Source organism: Ursus arctos, unplaced genomic scaffold (genome assembly GCF_023065955.2).
Source record: "Ursus arctos isolate Adak ecotype North America unplaced genomic scaffold, UrsArc2.0 scaffold_15, whole genome shotgun sequence".
Lineage (NCBI taxonomy): Eukaryota > Metazoa > Chordata > Mammalia > Carnivora > Ursidae > Ursus > Ursus arctos.
This window is the reverse complement of record NW_026622819.1, coordinates 29917393-29931190: the sequence shown is the minus strand read 5'-3', so window position 1 is coordinate 29931190 and position 13798 is coordinate 29917393. Positions and strand designations below refer to the sequence as shown.

General features: G+C 35.8%; 1 long non-coding RNA gene across 1 annotated transcript; it reads right to left on the bottom strand.

Moving 5' to 3' along the window:
• Positions 1-5661: 5661 nt before the first annotated feature.
• LOC130543697 (uncharacterized) lies at positions 5662-13754 on the bottom strand. Its single transcript, XR_008959203.1, has 3 exons — positions 13524-13754; positions 12530-12647; positions 5662-7688 (listed from the first exon to the last, which is right to left on the bottom strand). It is a non-coding gene; the product is annotated as an uncharacterized LOC130543697 (long non-coding RNA).
• Between the last annotated feature and the right edge of the window lie 44 nt (positions 13755-13798).

Here is a 13798-nt window from a genome sequence, read left to right as displayed (position 1 = left end):
TTAGGTTTTTTTCTATGTGTCTTTGTTCTCCTCCTTGTCTTTTTTGGAGGCTGATTTATCTCTTCCTTTCTTGATTCTCTTCATTCGTTCCCCTCACCCCACTTCACTCATGCGCACATTCTATACTATGACTGTTACCCTTCTTTTAGTGATTCCCCTTATATTTTTTCCTGCAAACTTCACAAAGTCTGAAGCTGATCAATTACTTAACTCCTCCCTCAAACCACATGAGAGCTTTAGATTGTTTAGCTAAGATCACCCACTCCTTAATGGCAGGCCATTACTGTAGTATTTTCTTTCCTTTTTAATCCCCAGTATTTAAATATTGTTATTAAATACGGACTACATTTGCTTAAATGTGTCTACATGATTTACCAATTTTTTACTCCTCACTGTTTCTTTTATTTCAGACTATCTTTCCAGGGCCATTTTCTTCTTCTTGAAATACATATAATGAAAGCTTCAATGGTCATGTCTTTTGGAGGTGAACCCTGCCACTTTTTGATTATCTAAAAATATCTTTATTTTTCATGTTATTTAAAGACAGATTTTTTTTTTATAAGTACAGAAACTTTGGTTGACAGTTTTATTTGTTTACCACTTTAAAGATAACTTTTCTACATACAAATGGCTAACAGACACATGAAAAAATGTTCAAAATCATTAGCCATCAAGGAAATTCAAATCAAAACCACACTGAGATACCACCTTACGCCAGTTAGAATGGCAAAAATAGACAAGGCAAGAAACAGCAATTGTTGGAGAGGATGTGGAGAAAGGGGATCCCTCCTACATTGTTGGTGGGAATGCAAGTTGGTACAGCCACTCTGGAAAACAGTGTGGAGGTCCCTTAAAAAGTTAAAAATTGAGCTACCCTATGATCCAGCCATTGCACTACTGGGTATTTACCCCAAAGATACAGACGTAGTGAAGAGAAGGGCCATATGCACCCCAATGTTTATAGCAGCAATGTCCACAATAGCTAAATTGTGGAAGGAGCCGAGATGCCCTTCAACAGATGACTGGATTAAGAAGTTGTGGTCCATATATACAATGGAATATTACTCAGCTATCAGAAAGAACGAGTTCTCAACATTTGCTACAACATGGACAGCACTGGAGGAGATAATGCTAAGTGAAATAAGTCAAGCAGAGAAAGACAACTATCATATGATTTCTCTCATCTATGGAACATAAGAACTAGGATGATCGGTAGGGGAAGAAAGGGATAAAGAAAGGGGGGGTAATCAGAAGGGGGAATGAAACATGAGAGACTATGGACTATGAGAAACAAACTGAGGACTTCAGAGGGGAGGGGGGTGGGGGAATGGGATAGACCAGTGATGGGTGGTAAGGAGGGCACGTATTGCATGGTGCACTGGGTGTTATACACAACTAATGAATCATCGAGCCTTGCATCGGAAACCGGGGATGTACTGTATGGTGACTAACATAATATAATAAAAAATCATTAAAAAAAAAAAAAGATAAAAAAAAGATAAAAAAAAAAATAAAGATAACTTTTCTGTCTCCTGGCATCTATTATATTTGCGAAGGAGACTACAATTATTTCAATTCTAGACTCGTAGGTTGTCTTTCTTCTGCAATTGTTTTAAGATTTCTTTGTCTTTGTCTTCACTATATAGTGTCTAGGCGTGGATTTCCTTTTATTTATCCTGATTGGCATATGTTTTCTCTCCCCTATTTGCCAATTTTGTCTTTCACAAATCCTAAAAAATGTAAGCCATAATCTCTTTAAATATTGGATCTTTTTATTCTCTCAATTATTTCCTTCTACGAATCCTATTAAAGTATTTTAGACCTTCTCATACTACACTCCATATATTTTCTATCCCTTGGAATAACGGTTTTTGTTATTTTCATTTTTTTACTGATGTAGAAATTATGTACAGCTAAACTTGACCCTTTAAATATACAGTTCTGTAAGTTTAACAAACACACAGTGTCACATAACCACCACTATAAATAAAAATAGAACCATTTCATCATTTCTAAAAATTTCCTTGTGCCATGTTGTCATCAATCAAAAGTAAAGACAACAAAAGGAAAATAAACAATTAGGACTACATCAAAATCAAAAGCTTCTGCACAGCAAAAGAAGCCAGCAACAAAATAAAAAGGCAACCTATGAAATGGGAGAAAATGTTTGCAAACTACATATCTAATAAGAAGTTAATATCCAAAATGTACAAGGAACACATACTGCTCACTAGCAAACAAACAAAACAAAACAAAAGAAACCAAACCAAACCCAAAACAGAATAAAAAATAAAAAATAAATAACCCAATTTAAAATGAATAAAGATGTCAATAAACATTTTTCCTAAGAAGACATACAGATGGCCAACAAGTACATGAAAAGATGCTCAACATCACTAATCATCAGGAAAATGCAAGTTAAAACCATGATGGGATATTACCTCACACCTGTTAGGATGTCTATTACCGAAAGGACAAGAGATAAGAAATACTGGCTAGGATATGAAGAAAAAGGAAATTTGATTACTGCTGATGGGAATGTAAACTGGTACAGCCAAGATGGAAAACGATATGAAAGTTCCTCAAGAAATTAAAAATAGGGGCGCCTGGGTGGCTCAGTCATTAAGGGTCTGTCTTCGGCTCAGGGTGTGATCCCAGTGTTCTGGGATCTAGCTGGGAGCCTGCTTCTCCCTCTCCCACTCCCCATGCTTGTGTTCCCTCTCTCGCTGGCTGTCTCTCTCTCTGTCAAATAAATAAATAAAATCTTTAAAAAAAAAGAAATTAAAAATAAAACTACCATATAATCCAGCAATTTCACTTCTGGGTATATATCTAAAGGAAACAAATCATTATCTCAAAGAGATACCTGTACTCTCATGTTCATACAACATTATTCACAATAACCAAGGTATAAAAACAATTTAAGTGTCTTTACATATTTAATAACATTTATTATTCAGCCTTTAAAAAGAAGAAAATCCTGCCATTTGCAACAACATGAATGAAACTGGAAGGCATTATGCTAAGTGAAATAAGCCAGACAGAGAAAAACAAATACTGCAGGATCCCACTTATATGTGGAATCTAAAAACCAAACCCATGGAAACAGAGAGTAGATTGGTGATTGCCAGGAACTGGAGGGTGAGGGAAATAGAAAGAAGCTGGTGAAAGGCTACAATCTTTCAGTTAGAAGAGGAATAAGATCTGGGGCACCTGATTGGCTCAGTCCATGAAGCATGTGACTCTTGATCTCATGGTCATGAGTTTGAGCCCCATGTTGGGTGTAGAGATTACTTAAAACAAATAAATTAAATTTTAAAAAAAGGGGAACAAGTTCTGAGAAACTAATGTATCATATAATGACCATAGGTGATAATACTGTATTGTGTAATTGAAATTTGCTAAAACAATAGAACTTAAGAATTCTCAACAGCAATAGCAACAGCTATAATGGTAAATATGTGAGGTAAGGAAGGTGTTGTTAGCTTGATGGTAGAAATCCTTTTGTCAATCATACCTCAATTAAAAAAAATTTCTCAGTCTGTAGTTTGTCTTTTTATTTTCTTAAAATCGTCTTCCCAAAAACAAAAGTTCTTCCTATTGGTGAAATCCAGTCTATCCATTTTTTCTCATACTGACCATGCCTCTGGTATCGTATCTAAGAAATCTTCACCTCAGCCAAGATCACAGATTTTTTTCCTGTTGTCTTCTAGAAGTTTTGTGGTTTGGGGTTTTATATTTAGGTCTATGATCCATTTTGAGTTCATTTTTATATAGAGTGTGAGGTGTAGATCAAGGCTTATTATCTATTATATGGCTATCCAGGTGATTCAATGCCATTTATTGAAAGACTATCCTTTCTACATTGAATTGCCTTTGTAGCTTTGTCAAAAAGTAATTGAACACATAGCTATAGATAGATCCAGAGCTAGAGCTAGAGATGATATAGACATAGGTGTGCATAGATGGATCTGAGCTCTTTGTTTCTGTTCAATTAATTTATGTCTAAAATTGACCCTGCCTTCCCCATAGCTTTATAGTAAATCCTGAAAATAAATAATGTGGGTCCTCCAACTTCGTTCTTCCTCAGTATTGTGTTGGCAATTCTACACTTTTTATCTTTCCATAAACTTTAGAATCATTTTGTTAATACCTACAAAATAACTTCTTGAATAAGCTTTGGTATTTTGTATCTTTAAAGGAATCTGTCCATTCGTCCTTTAATATCTGTAGGGTTCCTTAGTAATATCCTCTCTTTCTCTTTTGCTATTTGTGATTTGTAGCTTCCTTCTTTTCTCTCTCTCTCTCTCTCTTTTTTTTTTTTAAAGATTTTATTTATTCGACAGAGATAGAGACGGCCAGCGAGAGAGGGAACACAGGCAGGGGGAGTGGGAGAGGAAGAAGCAGGCTCATAGCGGAGGAGCCTGATGTGGGGCTCGATCCCAGAACGCCGGGATCACGCCCTGAGCCGAAGGCAGACGCTTAACCGCTGTGCCACCCAGGCGGCCCCTTCCTTCTTTTCTCTTGATCAGTCTGGCTAGAAATTTATCAATTAGTTATTTCAAAGAAACAGCTTTTTAGTTCATTTTTTAAAAAATTGACTTCCCTTTACTTGCTTTGGATTTAATTGGCTGTTGTTTTCCTATTTTCCTAAGGTAGAAACATAAACCACTGATTCGAGACCTTCATTTTTTTAGTGTAAACATTTAATGCTATTCATTTCTCTGATTTAGCTCCATGCCAAACATTTTGGCATGTTATATTTTCATTTCTATATAATTCAAAATACACTTTCCTTTACCTTTCAATTTCTACTTCATCCTATGGGTTAATTAGGAATGTGCCTTTTGCTGTTCAATTTCTAAACATTTGGGACTATTCTAGCCCTTTTTGTGTTATTGATTTCTAGTTTAATTTTGTTAAGGTCCAAAACCATGCTTTATATGATTTCAATTTTTCAAATTTGTTAAAATTTGTTTTATGTCCCAGATTGTGGTCTATCTTGGTGAATATTCCATCTGCACTCTAAAAGAGTGGGTATTCTGCTGTTGTTGAGTGTCTATAAATGTCAATCAGGTAAAGTGGTTGATAGAATTACTCAGGTCTTCTAGCTATCTATCTGCTTCTTGCTTTTATCTGTCCTTATGCCAATACCACACTGTCTTAATTACTACAGTTTTGTAGTAAATTTTGAAATCAGGAAGTGCATAATTTACTTACTTTTAATATGGTAATTGATGTAGGAATTTCCTAGAAATTTCCTAGGTAGCAATTTATTTGTATATCTTTTTAACTAATCATTGCCTTCCTTGAACTAATATTGTACTATTTCATATATAATATGAGAACCTTTGAACAGTCCGATTTTTGTCATGCATTTTGCTTCTACAATTTAAACACACAATACACTGTATTGCCTTTGCTCTAAATGAGAAATTATCTAATAATTTATTTACCTATATATAAACCATTTTCTGCATTTTTTTGTCCATTCATGTAGATCTGCATTTCCATCTGCTATTATTTCCCTTTTGGTCTGCAGAACCTCAACATTTATTTTAAAACACATGCTTATGACAATTTATTTCAGTTGTTTAAAATCTGAAAATTTATTTTACTTTCATTTTTGAAGATTGATCTTATCAGATATAGAATCTAGATATTTCTCTCCTTTTTCACTTTAAAACTGTCATTTGATTGAGTTCTGGCCCGCATTGTTTCTGACTAGATGTCAGCAGTAATTCTTCTTATTATTGCCTGTAGTTTATTTGCCTTTTGTTCTCTGATCACTTTAAAGATGTTTCTCTTTAGCTTTGGTATTTGGCAATTTGACTATTATATGTCTGGGAATGGTTTTCTTTGTGTTTATTTGTGACTCATTCAGCTTTTTGGATCTGTGTCTTGACATTTTTTATCAAATTTGGAACATTTCAACCATTGTTTCTTCAGGTCTTTTTTTTCTGCTGTAATCTTTCTCTCCACTTCTCCTGGGAGTCCAATTACACGTATTTCAGACAGTTTGATTTTTTTTAACTATGGTTCTTTTCTTTTTTCTTTTTGGTCTTTTTCTTCCTCATTCTTTCTGTTGGTCTGTGTTCAACCCACTGACCACTCCCCCTTTTTTGTGTCACCGCCTGATGGATTTTTACATTTTTTATATTATATGCTTTTTATTTCCACAATTTTCACATGGTTCTTTTTTATAGTATGCATTTCTCTAGTAAGGGCCCCCATTTGATCACTGCTTACGTCCTGCTTTTCTCTTAAATCTCTAACCATATTTATAAAATTCTGCTCATTCTGATGTCTGTGTGATTTCTTGGTCTGTATTCAATGACTATTTTTTCCTCATGATGATGATTCACATTCTTCTGATTTTTCACATCTAGTACAATTTTTATTATATGCTTTACATTGTAAATGCTATGTGTTTGAGAGTTTGGCTATTGCTGTTTTCTTTTTAATGAGCTCTGGGGGTTTTACCCTCTTCATTAATTTACTGGAAGATCAGCTTGATCCTGTTGAGATTTGATTTTAGGTTTTGTTTGGCTATGTCTGCAACAGCATTTATTTTAGGCTAGTGAAGCTTTTCCCTTAAGTTATGACCTTTTGGGGGTCTCCATGCAAACCTTTCTCTAAATTATAGCCTTCTGGGGGTTCTTAACTGAATGCTCAGGGTGTTTACCAAAGGCTCTTTACTTGCTGGTTAAAGATCTATTGTCTTTTCAATCTTCCACCGACCTCTGGAATCTTCAGTTAGTTTGGAGCCCCCAGGAGCTGTTCTCTGACAGGCCCCCAGAATCTCACCCTCTACTTGTGCAGCTTAAAATTCTGCTAACTAATCAAGAGGTTTCTGGAGCTCCTATTCTGTACAGGTTCCTCCTCTCTGGTATTCTGCCCTCAAATTTCAATTGCCTCCTTATGTCTGAACTTCAATCTTTATTTCCTCCATCTTATGAGACAGCTGTTCTCTATTTGGTTTCCATAGTTTTGCGTTGTGTTTTGAAAGGTGTCCCCAGGAAAAAGCCAGAAAGAATGTGGAGTTCACCTTGTTTGTTTCTTTTATTTCAAGGTCATAGTGCCACATTACCTATTGTCCAATGCCTAAAAACAGTTGTTCACATATTTTGTCTAAATTTATAGTTGTTTACTATGGGAAAGTGAATTTAATACACATTCTCCATCATGGATGAAATCAGAAGTTCTTCATTAAAAATAATCATTTCAAATGTAGTTCCTTTATATTCGATTATCAATATCTGAAGTCCGTGAGTTATAGTTTTTATTTCTACTGATTCTTCCTTACGGTGACTTTTTCCAATGAGTTTGATGATCTTTGAGTATGAACTTTTATTTGTTTGATATTAATTTGTGAAGAGCCTAGGAGCGGACGTCTTGCATACTTTTCTCCAGAAAGAATTTGTAATTGCTACTGCTGGCTGCCAGGGGGCACCACAACCTGGGTCCACTTTGGTCCACTTCTAGGATCCTGGGCTTAATGCAGAAGTCTCAGGTTCTGCTTTTCTACCTCTGGTAGTGCCTTCATCTCAGATCATGGGTATGCAATTGGCATTTCTCCTCTAGATAACTCTGCTTTTCCAGTTTTCTATTTTCACACTGTTCCTCTAATTTTAGTATACTGTTTTGTTTTTGTTTTCTGGTGGAGAAATTCTGGAGATTTTCTTTAGCTAAAAAAAAAGAAAAGAAGAGAAAAAATAAACTATCGATATATATTCTGCAGATTTAACAATGGAGCAGTCATTTGGTCAGCTTTTGCAGGTAAAATTAGCATGAGTCATAGAAAGTATCCTGTGGGAAGATAGGGAGTTCTGCAACTCAGAGGAGTTACACTTCCCTGAAAAATTTTTCCACTTGGGTATATGGCCAAGGGACATATTTTAAAGGGCATATTTTAAACTACCCTTTATCAAATGGAAACTTGGCTTAAAAGAATATTGCAAAGAAACTGCGCATATGTAACAAAAGTTACATACTTTTGTAAGTAATAAAGTCAGAGTTTTTAAAATATGGAAGCTCAGTTACCTTTTCTCCTGATATTAACATTTTATCAACATCATTACAAGAAAAAAGCAATGGCAATGAAATCAGATGTCACAATGTCAGCCACAATTTTTTAAAATGGAGATTAAGGCCATGTAAAATATGAATTTATGTAGATTATCCTTTATTATTACTTAAGTCTAAGTGTATATTGGTCTTTGAGATGTTAGCTAATGATAGTATAAAGCTATTTGATTTGCAAAATATTTAAAAATAAACATTCAGAACATGAAGATAGTTTTCCATATTTTTTCAATGATGTGTGATGTCATGTAGTATTGAATCTAATACTTTGGAAAAAGAGGAACTTATTCTTAGCAACAGACAAAAAGGTACATATCAGTGGGGAATATACTGGCATTTCCTGCTATGGTAAAAAATGACTGAAAAAAAAAAGCACAAAGAACAAAATTTACTGACAAACTAAAATGCAGTCCTATTGGTCAACCAAGACAGAAAGAAAGAAAAAAAAAGGACCAAAAACCTGAAGACTTGAAGAAAAAGATATTTGAACAAAACGCATATGGAAACTTTGTTGTGCAATTGGATAGAAGCATAGATGCTTCTACACTTGGCTTAGTTTATGGTACTGGCTGAATTCTGTCTGAAAAGAGAAAGAAAGTGACTATGAAAATCTTTTGCACCATGAGGATGTTTGACATTTATTTAGTGGTAAACTGTTTTTCATAATGGTTGGTGGCTTCTAGTACCATGTTATCTATCAGATGTTTGGTTTTTGTTTTGTTTTGTTTTGTTTTTAAGATTTTATGTATTTATTTGACAGAGAGAGACAGCCAGCGAGAGAGGGAACACAAGCAGGGGGAGTGGGAGAGGAAGAAGCAGGCTCCCAGCAGAGGAGCCTGATGTGGGGCTCGATCCCAGAATGCTGGGATCACGCCCTGAGTGGAAGGCAGATGCTTAATGACTGTGCCACCCAGGCGCCCCCCTATCAGATGTTTTAAAAAAATGTATTTAATCTAATCTTTCCCTTCGAGGTAAATGTGATAACAATAACTAAGAATCTTTCTACTTTTGTTTTTCTTTTAAAGATTTTAAAATCTGTAAAACTTCTCATGAGAGAGAGAGAGAGAGAGAGAGAGAGAGAACGAGCCAGGGGGAGGAGCAGAGGGAGAGGGAGAAGCAGGCTCTCTGCTGAGCAGGGAGCCCTGCTGAACTCAATCCCAGGACCCTGGGATCATGACCTGAGCTAAAGACAGATGCTTAACCGACTGAGCCACCCAGGCACCCCAGATCTTATTACTTTTCAAAAGAAATCTGTGCGAGGAGGGAGCATTTAGAAAATAAATACTTGGAAACGTTTCCACAGTTTTGTGATTTTTTTTTTCTGAAAACAATTGAAAATATAAATGCGTCACTTATATAAATTTTTATACCTACACACATAAAAACCATGGAAACGGTTTTCTAACCTGCTAAAATCTTCCAGATGAAGAGTTTTGAAACCATTTTTAAATCATTTGCTAAACATTTCTAAATGGTATGCCTTCCAGTTTGCTATAAAAATGAATTGACATTAGGAAAGATGGGCATTTATTAGCCAAATTACATAAAAAACCTCTGTATAACTGATTGTGGAATTCAAAAACAAGTGTGTGGTTTAGAAACTTCAGCCAGTAGAGTAGATCTTCCATTAAAAAAAAAAACCAAAACAACTTGGTATATTGTGAGATTTCAGCTACTAAAACTGAACATCCAAATAAACTCTTCTTAGAATTGGACTTTTCAATTGCTATATCACAAAGTATTAAACAGGAAATTTAAAAAATAATAAAGTATATCCAGCCCCATTGTTGTTATTAGTGTCATTAGTAAAGTAACATTAAAATTTACATTCAACCATCTTTATTTCATTCTTCTGTTTTATGTCTTATTTAATTAAAAAAAAAAGTAGGGGCGCCTGGCTGACTCAGTCAGTAGAGCATGTGACACTTGATCTTAGGGTTGTACGTTCGAGTCCCATGTTGGGTGTAGAGATTACTTTAAAAATAAAATCTTAAAAAAAAAAAAGTAAATAATATGTATCAGAGTGTGTGCACAAATGTTCTTTTTTAAATGATGAGAGGCATATACAAATAATTTGGTAGGTCCATTGCTTAGCACATTATTATAATGAGATGTTTATCACTGTGATTTATAATAGCCAGAAAAATTTCTCTAAAATAATTTTTCTTAAAAAAATTATATAAGTAAAAATTTGTTTTAGAAAAGTTAAAATGAAAAAGATAAAAGCCACTCAAAATTCTACTAGAGATAATCACTGTTGAAATTTTAGTGCATACCCTTCCAAATTTTTTCTGAATGTATGTATCCTTCTTTCACAAACATAGGCTCATACCCTATTTAAAAATGTTTTTATAGAGTGCCTTTATACCTTACAGAATTTTTCTAAAATGAAATTCTCAAGAGATTTTGGAACAGAAATTAAAATTTAAAGGAACTATACTAAGAGGCTACTTCCTGCTATTTTGAGACAGAGCTTAAAATTTAAAGGAACAATTAAAAGGCAAACAAGACCAAGGCTGAATCTTCATAATCAACACCGTGCAAGATGACAACATTTGATTTTAGTCCATTGCCCGTCATTTTAGTGTTCTTTATCTAGATTTTAAACATGTGGTTTAACTATAAAGAGAAATTACCAAAAAAACAGGCCATCAAATGTTGTGGTTTTTTACTCGCTTTATCTTTGGATGGCCTGTGTAGCACGGCAGATAGACAAAGGGAACTAAGATTTTGGCAAGACTTTGTTTCTGTTCAACATTATCTCTGTACCCGAAACTGATAAAATTTGGTTTATAAACTAGAATTATTAACTTTGTGTAACAGGATAGAGAATAGAACCCAGATAGTGATTATCAATGGAGTCATTTATCTTCAGAATCAAGCAGTTACTCTCAGAGGTGTGGTCCTGGACCCAATCTCATACAACATTTTTTATCAGTGACTAATACTATGAGAAAAGACATTTCATTCACACAGCAAATGAAACCTAGTTGGGAAATGAAAACTAAGAAGAGGAAGTCACATTCTCAATGACCAGATTAGAACCAAAATGACCCGGAAAATTGGAGAAATAGTAAGAAGTAAACAAAAGGAGTAAAACATAGGGGTGGGCTAAAATAAACAAGGAAGAAAAACAAGTTTCAAAAAGAGGAATGGCTAGCTATTGGCAAGTATAGAAGATAACTTAGAGATTCGAACAAATAAGCTGAATCAATAATGTATTGTTTAAAAAGCAAACACAACATTGTGAAATGTATTCTTTACTAAAATTTACCTAAACTCCTACTTCCCAGTTGAGTGTCATTTGCAAACACTAAGACTTGTTCTTTTTACCAGAAATTCTATTATTCACCTTAACAACAAATGTGAAGAACACAGCCACTTAAATGACTGAGATAGTAATAGAAGAAAAACTAGTTTCATTGTAAGATTGGGGAAAAATGATTTTTTTTTCCTCTTGAAAGAGATGGAATAGTTGAATAATGATCTTTAAGTAGGAACGTACAGTTACAAAGATGAAAGGTTATTAAATTCAGGCTTTCTTGTACCTTAAGTAATGTAAAAGTGGATCAGTTAGTTGTACTCAACCTTCACGAAAGAATGGAGGAGAAGATGAAGTTAAATTGTATTGGGAAGGGGTTAATTTAGAATAAATAGGGACAAAATACAGGATAAGAAGGGTTGGTTGAACATTGAAACAATTCTAAGAATCTGGTAGAATTTCCACGGATTTCTACTTTTCTAAAATGGTGAAATGTGATACATGGAAGGACGAAATGCAAATTTTTAATGTCCCAACCAGACCTCAAATTTTGTAATTTTTGCCTTAGGTTGTAACTAGAATAAATGAATTTGCACCAAGACCTAAAAGCTACAAGAGCAAGAGCAAAGTTTGTTGTTACCAAAATTATAGTAGTTATGTCAGGAGAAATTTTTAAAAAGTATTCTAATTGTGTTGCACCATTGAATACAAGGGCAACATTAGGAGCAGATATCTGATTGTAGACCTAATTAATAAGAAAAGGATCTGGAATATATGCACAGATGATAGTCTAAGGAAGCAGTGTTCCTCTTTTATTTTCCTGATGATGCTACTGTATGCTGCTTTTTTCTTTTTATAACTTTTACTTATTTTACACTAGATATATATTAATTACAGGACATTTAGACTATAGACAGCAAACAAGAAAAACCGTATGTGTAATTCGACAACTGGAAGGAAAAAAATTAGTTAACATTTTGATGTATATCTTCTCAGACTCTTTTCTATGTACATAGATATGTAAAATATTTTATAACATATAATTTTAATTTATACGTATTTTAAACGTGTATGAAAAAGGGAATTTTGTAATCTGTTGCTTTAAAATCATGAACCTTATTTTCCATAAATATACTAGACCTACATCGTTTTTAATGGTTGTAATAATTTGCATAGTCCCACCTTTGGTCATCTGTGTTTCCAATTGCTCACTATTATAAACAACGGCAATTATATCTCCAATATTGCTTGCTTGCTTTCTTTCTTTCTTTCTTTCTTTCTTTTACCAGCAAAAAGAGCACTGGAACAAAGGAATCCAAGGCACTTACTCATCAAACCGATTATTTGTTGAACATTTATTTATCCTGGACATTGCGTTAACTGTGAGAAGAGAGCTGGTTAAAGCAAGATCTCCACTGTTTAACTTCCAGAGTCACGTAATAAAAAGACAAGGAGTAGGAGGCGGCACAATACTCACCCTCTCTTTAAAGTTAGTCTACTTTAAGAGAAAGTTGCTGGGTCAGAGGCCAGGTGTATATATATTAATTAGATAAAAGTTTCCAGAACTGAAATCTCTATAGTTAATAATTATTAGGTGTATGTATAAAAAAATATTAACCCACAACATCTACATCAGCCAGTGTTCAAGAGCTACACAGACAGAAAACCCAACTCAGCATTCAGCTGTGTCTGCTCGGTTGCAGGCAGAGGAAACCCTCTCCCCCGGCCTCCCGGCGCCCGCGCCTGCGCGGGAACAATCTCCCCCACCGTCCGGGACGACCACCCCGCACTAGCGGCTTGTTAATTCCCTTCTCCCGGCCTGGGCCAGGCGGTCGAAAACGAAACGTCCACCCGACAACTTCCTCTTAGAGAAGTTCTCCTGGCTAAGTGTGGTTTTGAAGATCAAGTGTAAAGCTGCTTAGCACGGTGGTCAGAACGAGGGTGGAAAACAAACTTTGTTACATGTTAACTTGGTTAGAGCAAAGCGACTCTAGGAAGGGATTTGAGTTGTTAAAACCGTGCGCAGCTTTGTTTTTTAATAAACATCGTTTGAACTGATCAATAAGGAAGGGAAGGCTTGAAAGCAAACTGGAGATGGGGCAGGATGGTTTCCGCAGGTGGCGAGCGGCCGCATCCCGGCCTCCTCCCGGCTCGCTTCGGCTCTGATTACGGTTACCGCGGCACTGGAGGGGAAGCATCCTCCACGCTGCAAACTCCATCAATGGGATTCCCCTCGTGGGAAATGCCGCCTCCCGGAGACTTGCTCTCGGAGGGCCAGGCGTGTAGCCGCGACCTCGAGCTCCCAGGCGGGCGGGCGGACGGGTGCGCACGCCGGGAGCCCCATGGAGACCCTGGGTCGGAACCACGTTCCCTCCACGCCCCGGGCAGAGCCGGCACCACCCGCCGCCCGCCGCCGCAGAGGGGCGGGGGAGATGCCGCGGGGGGCGGGCG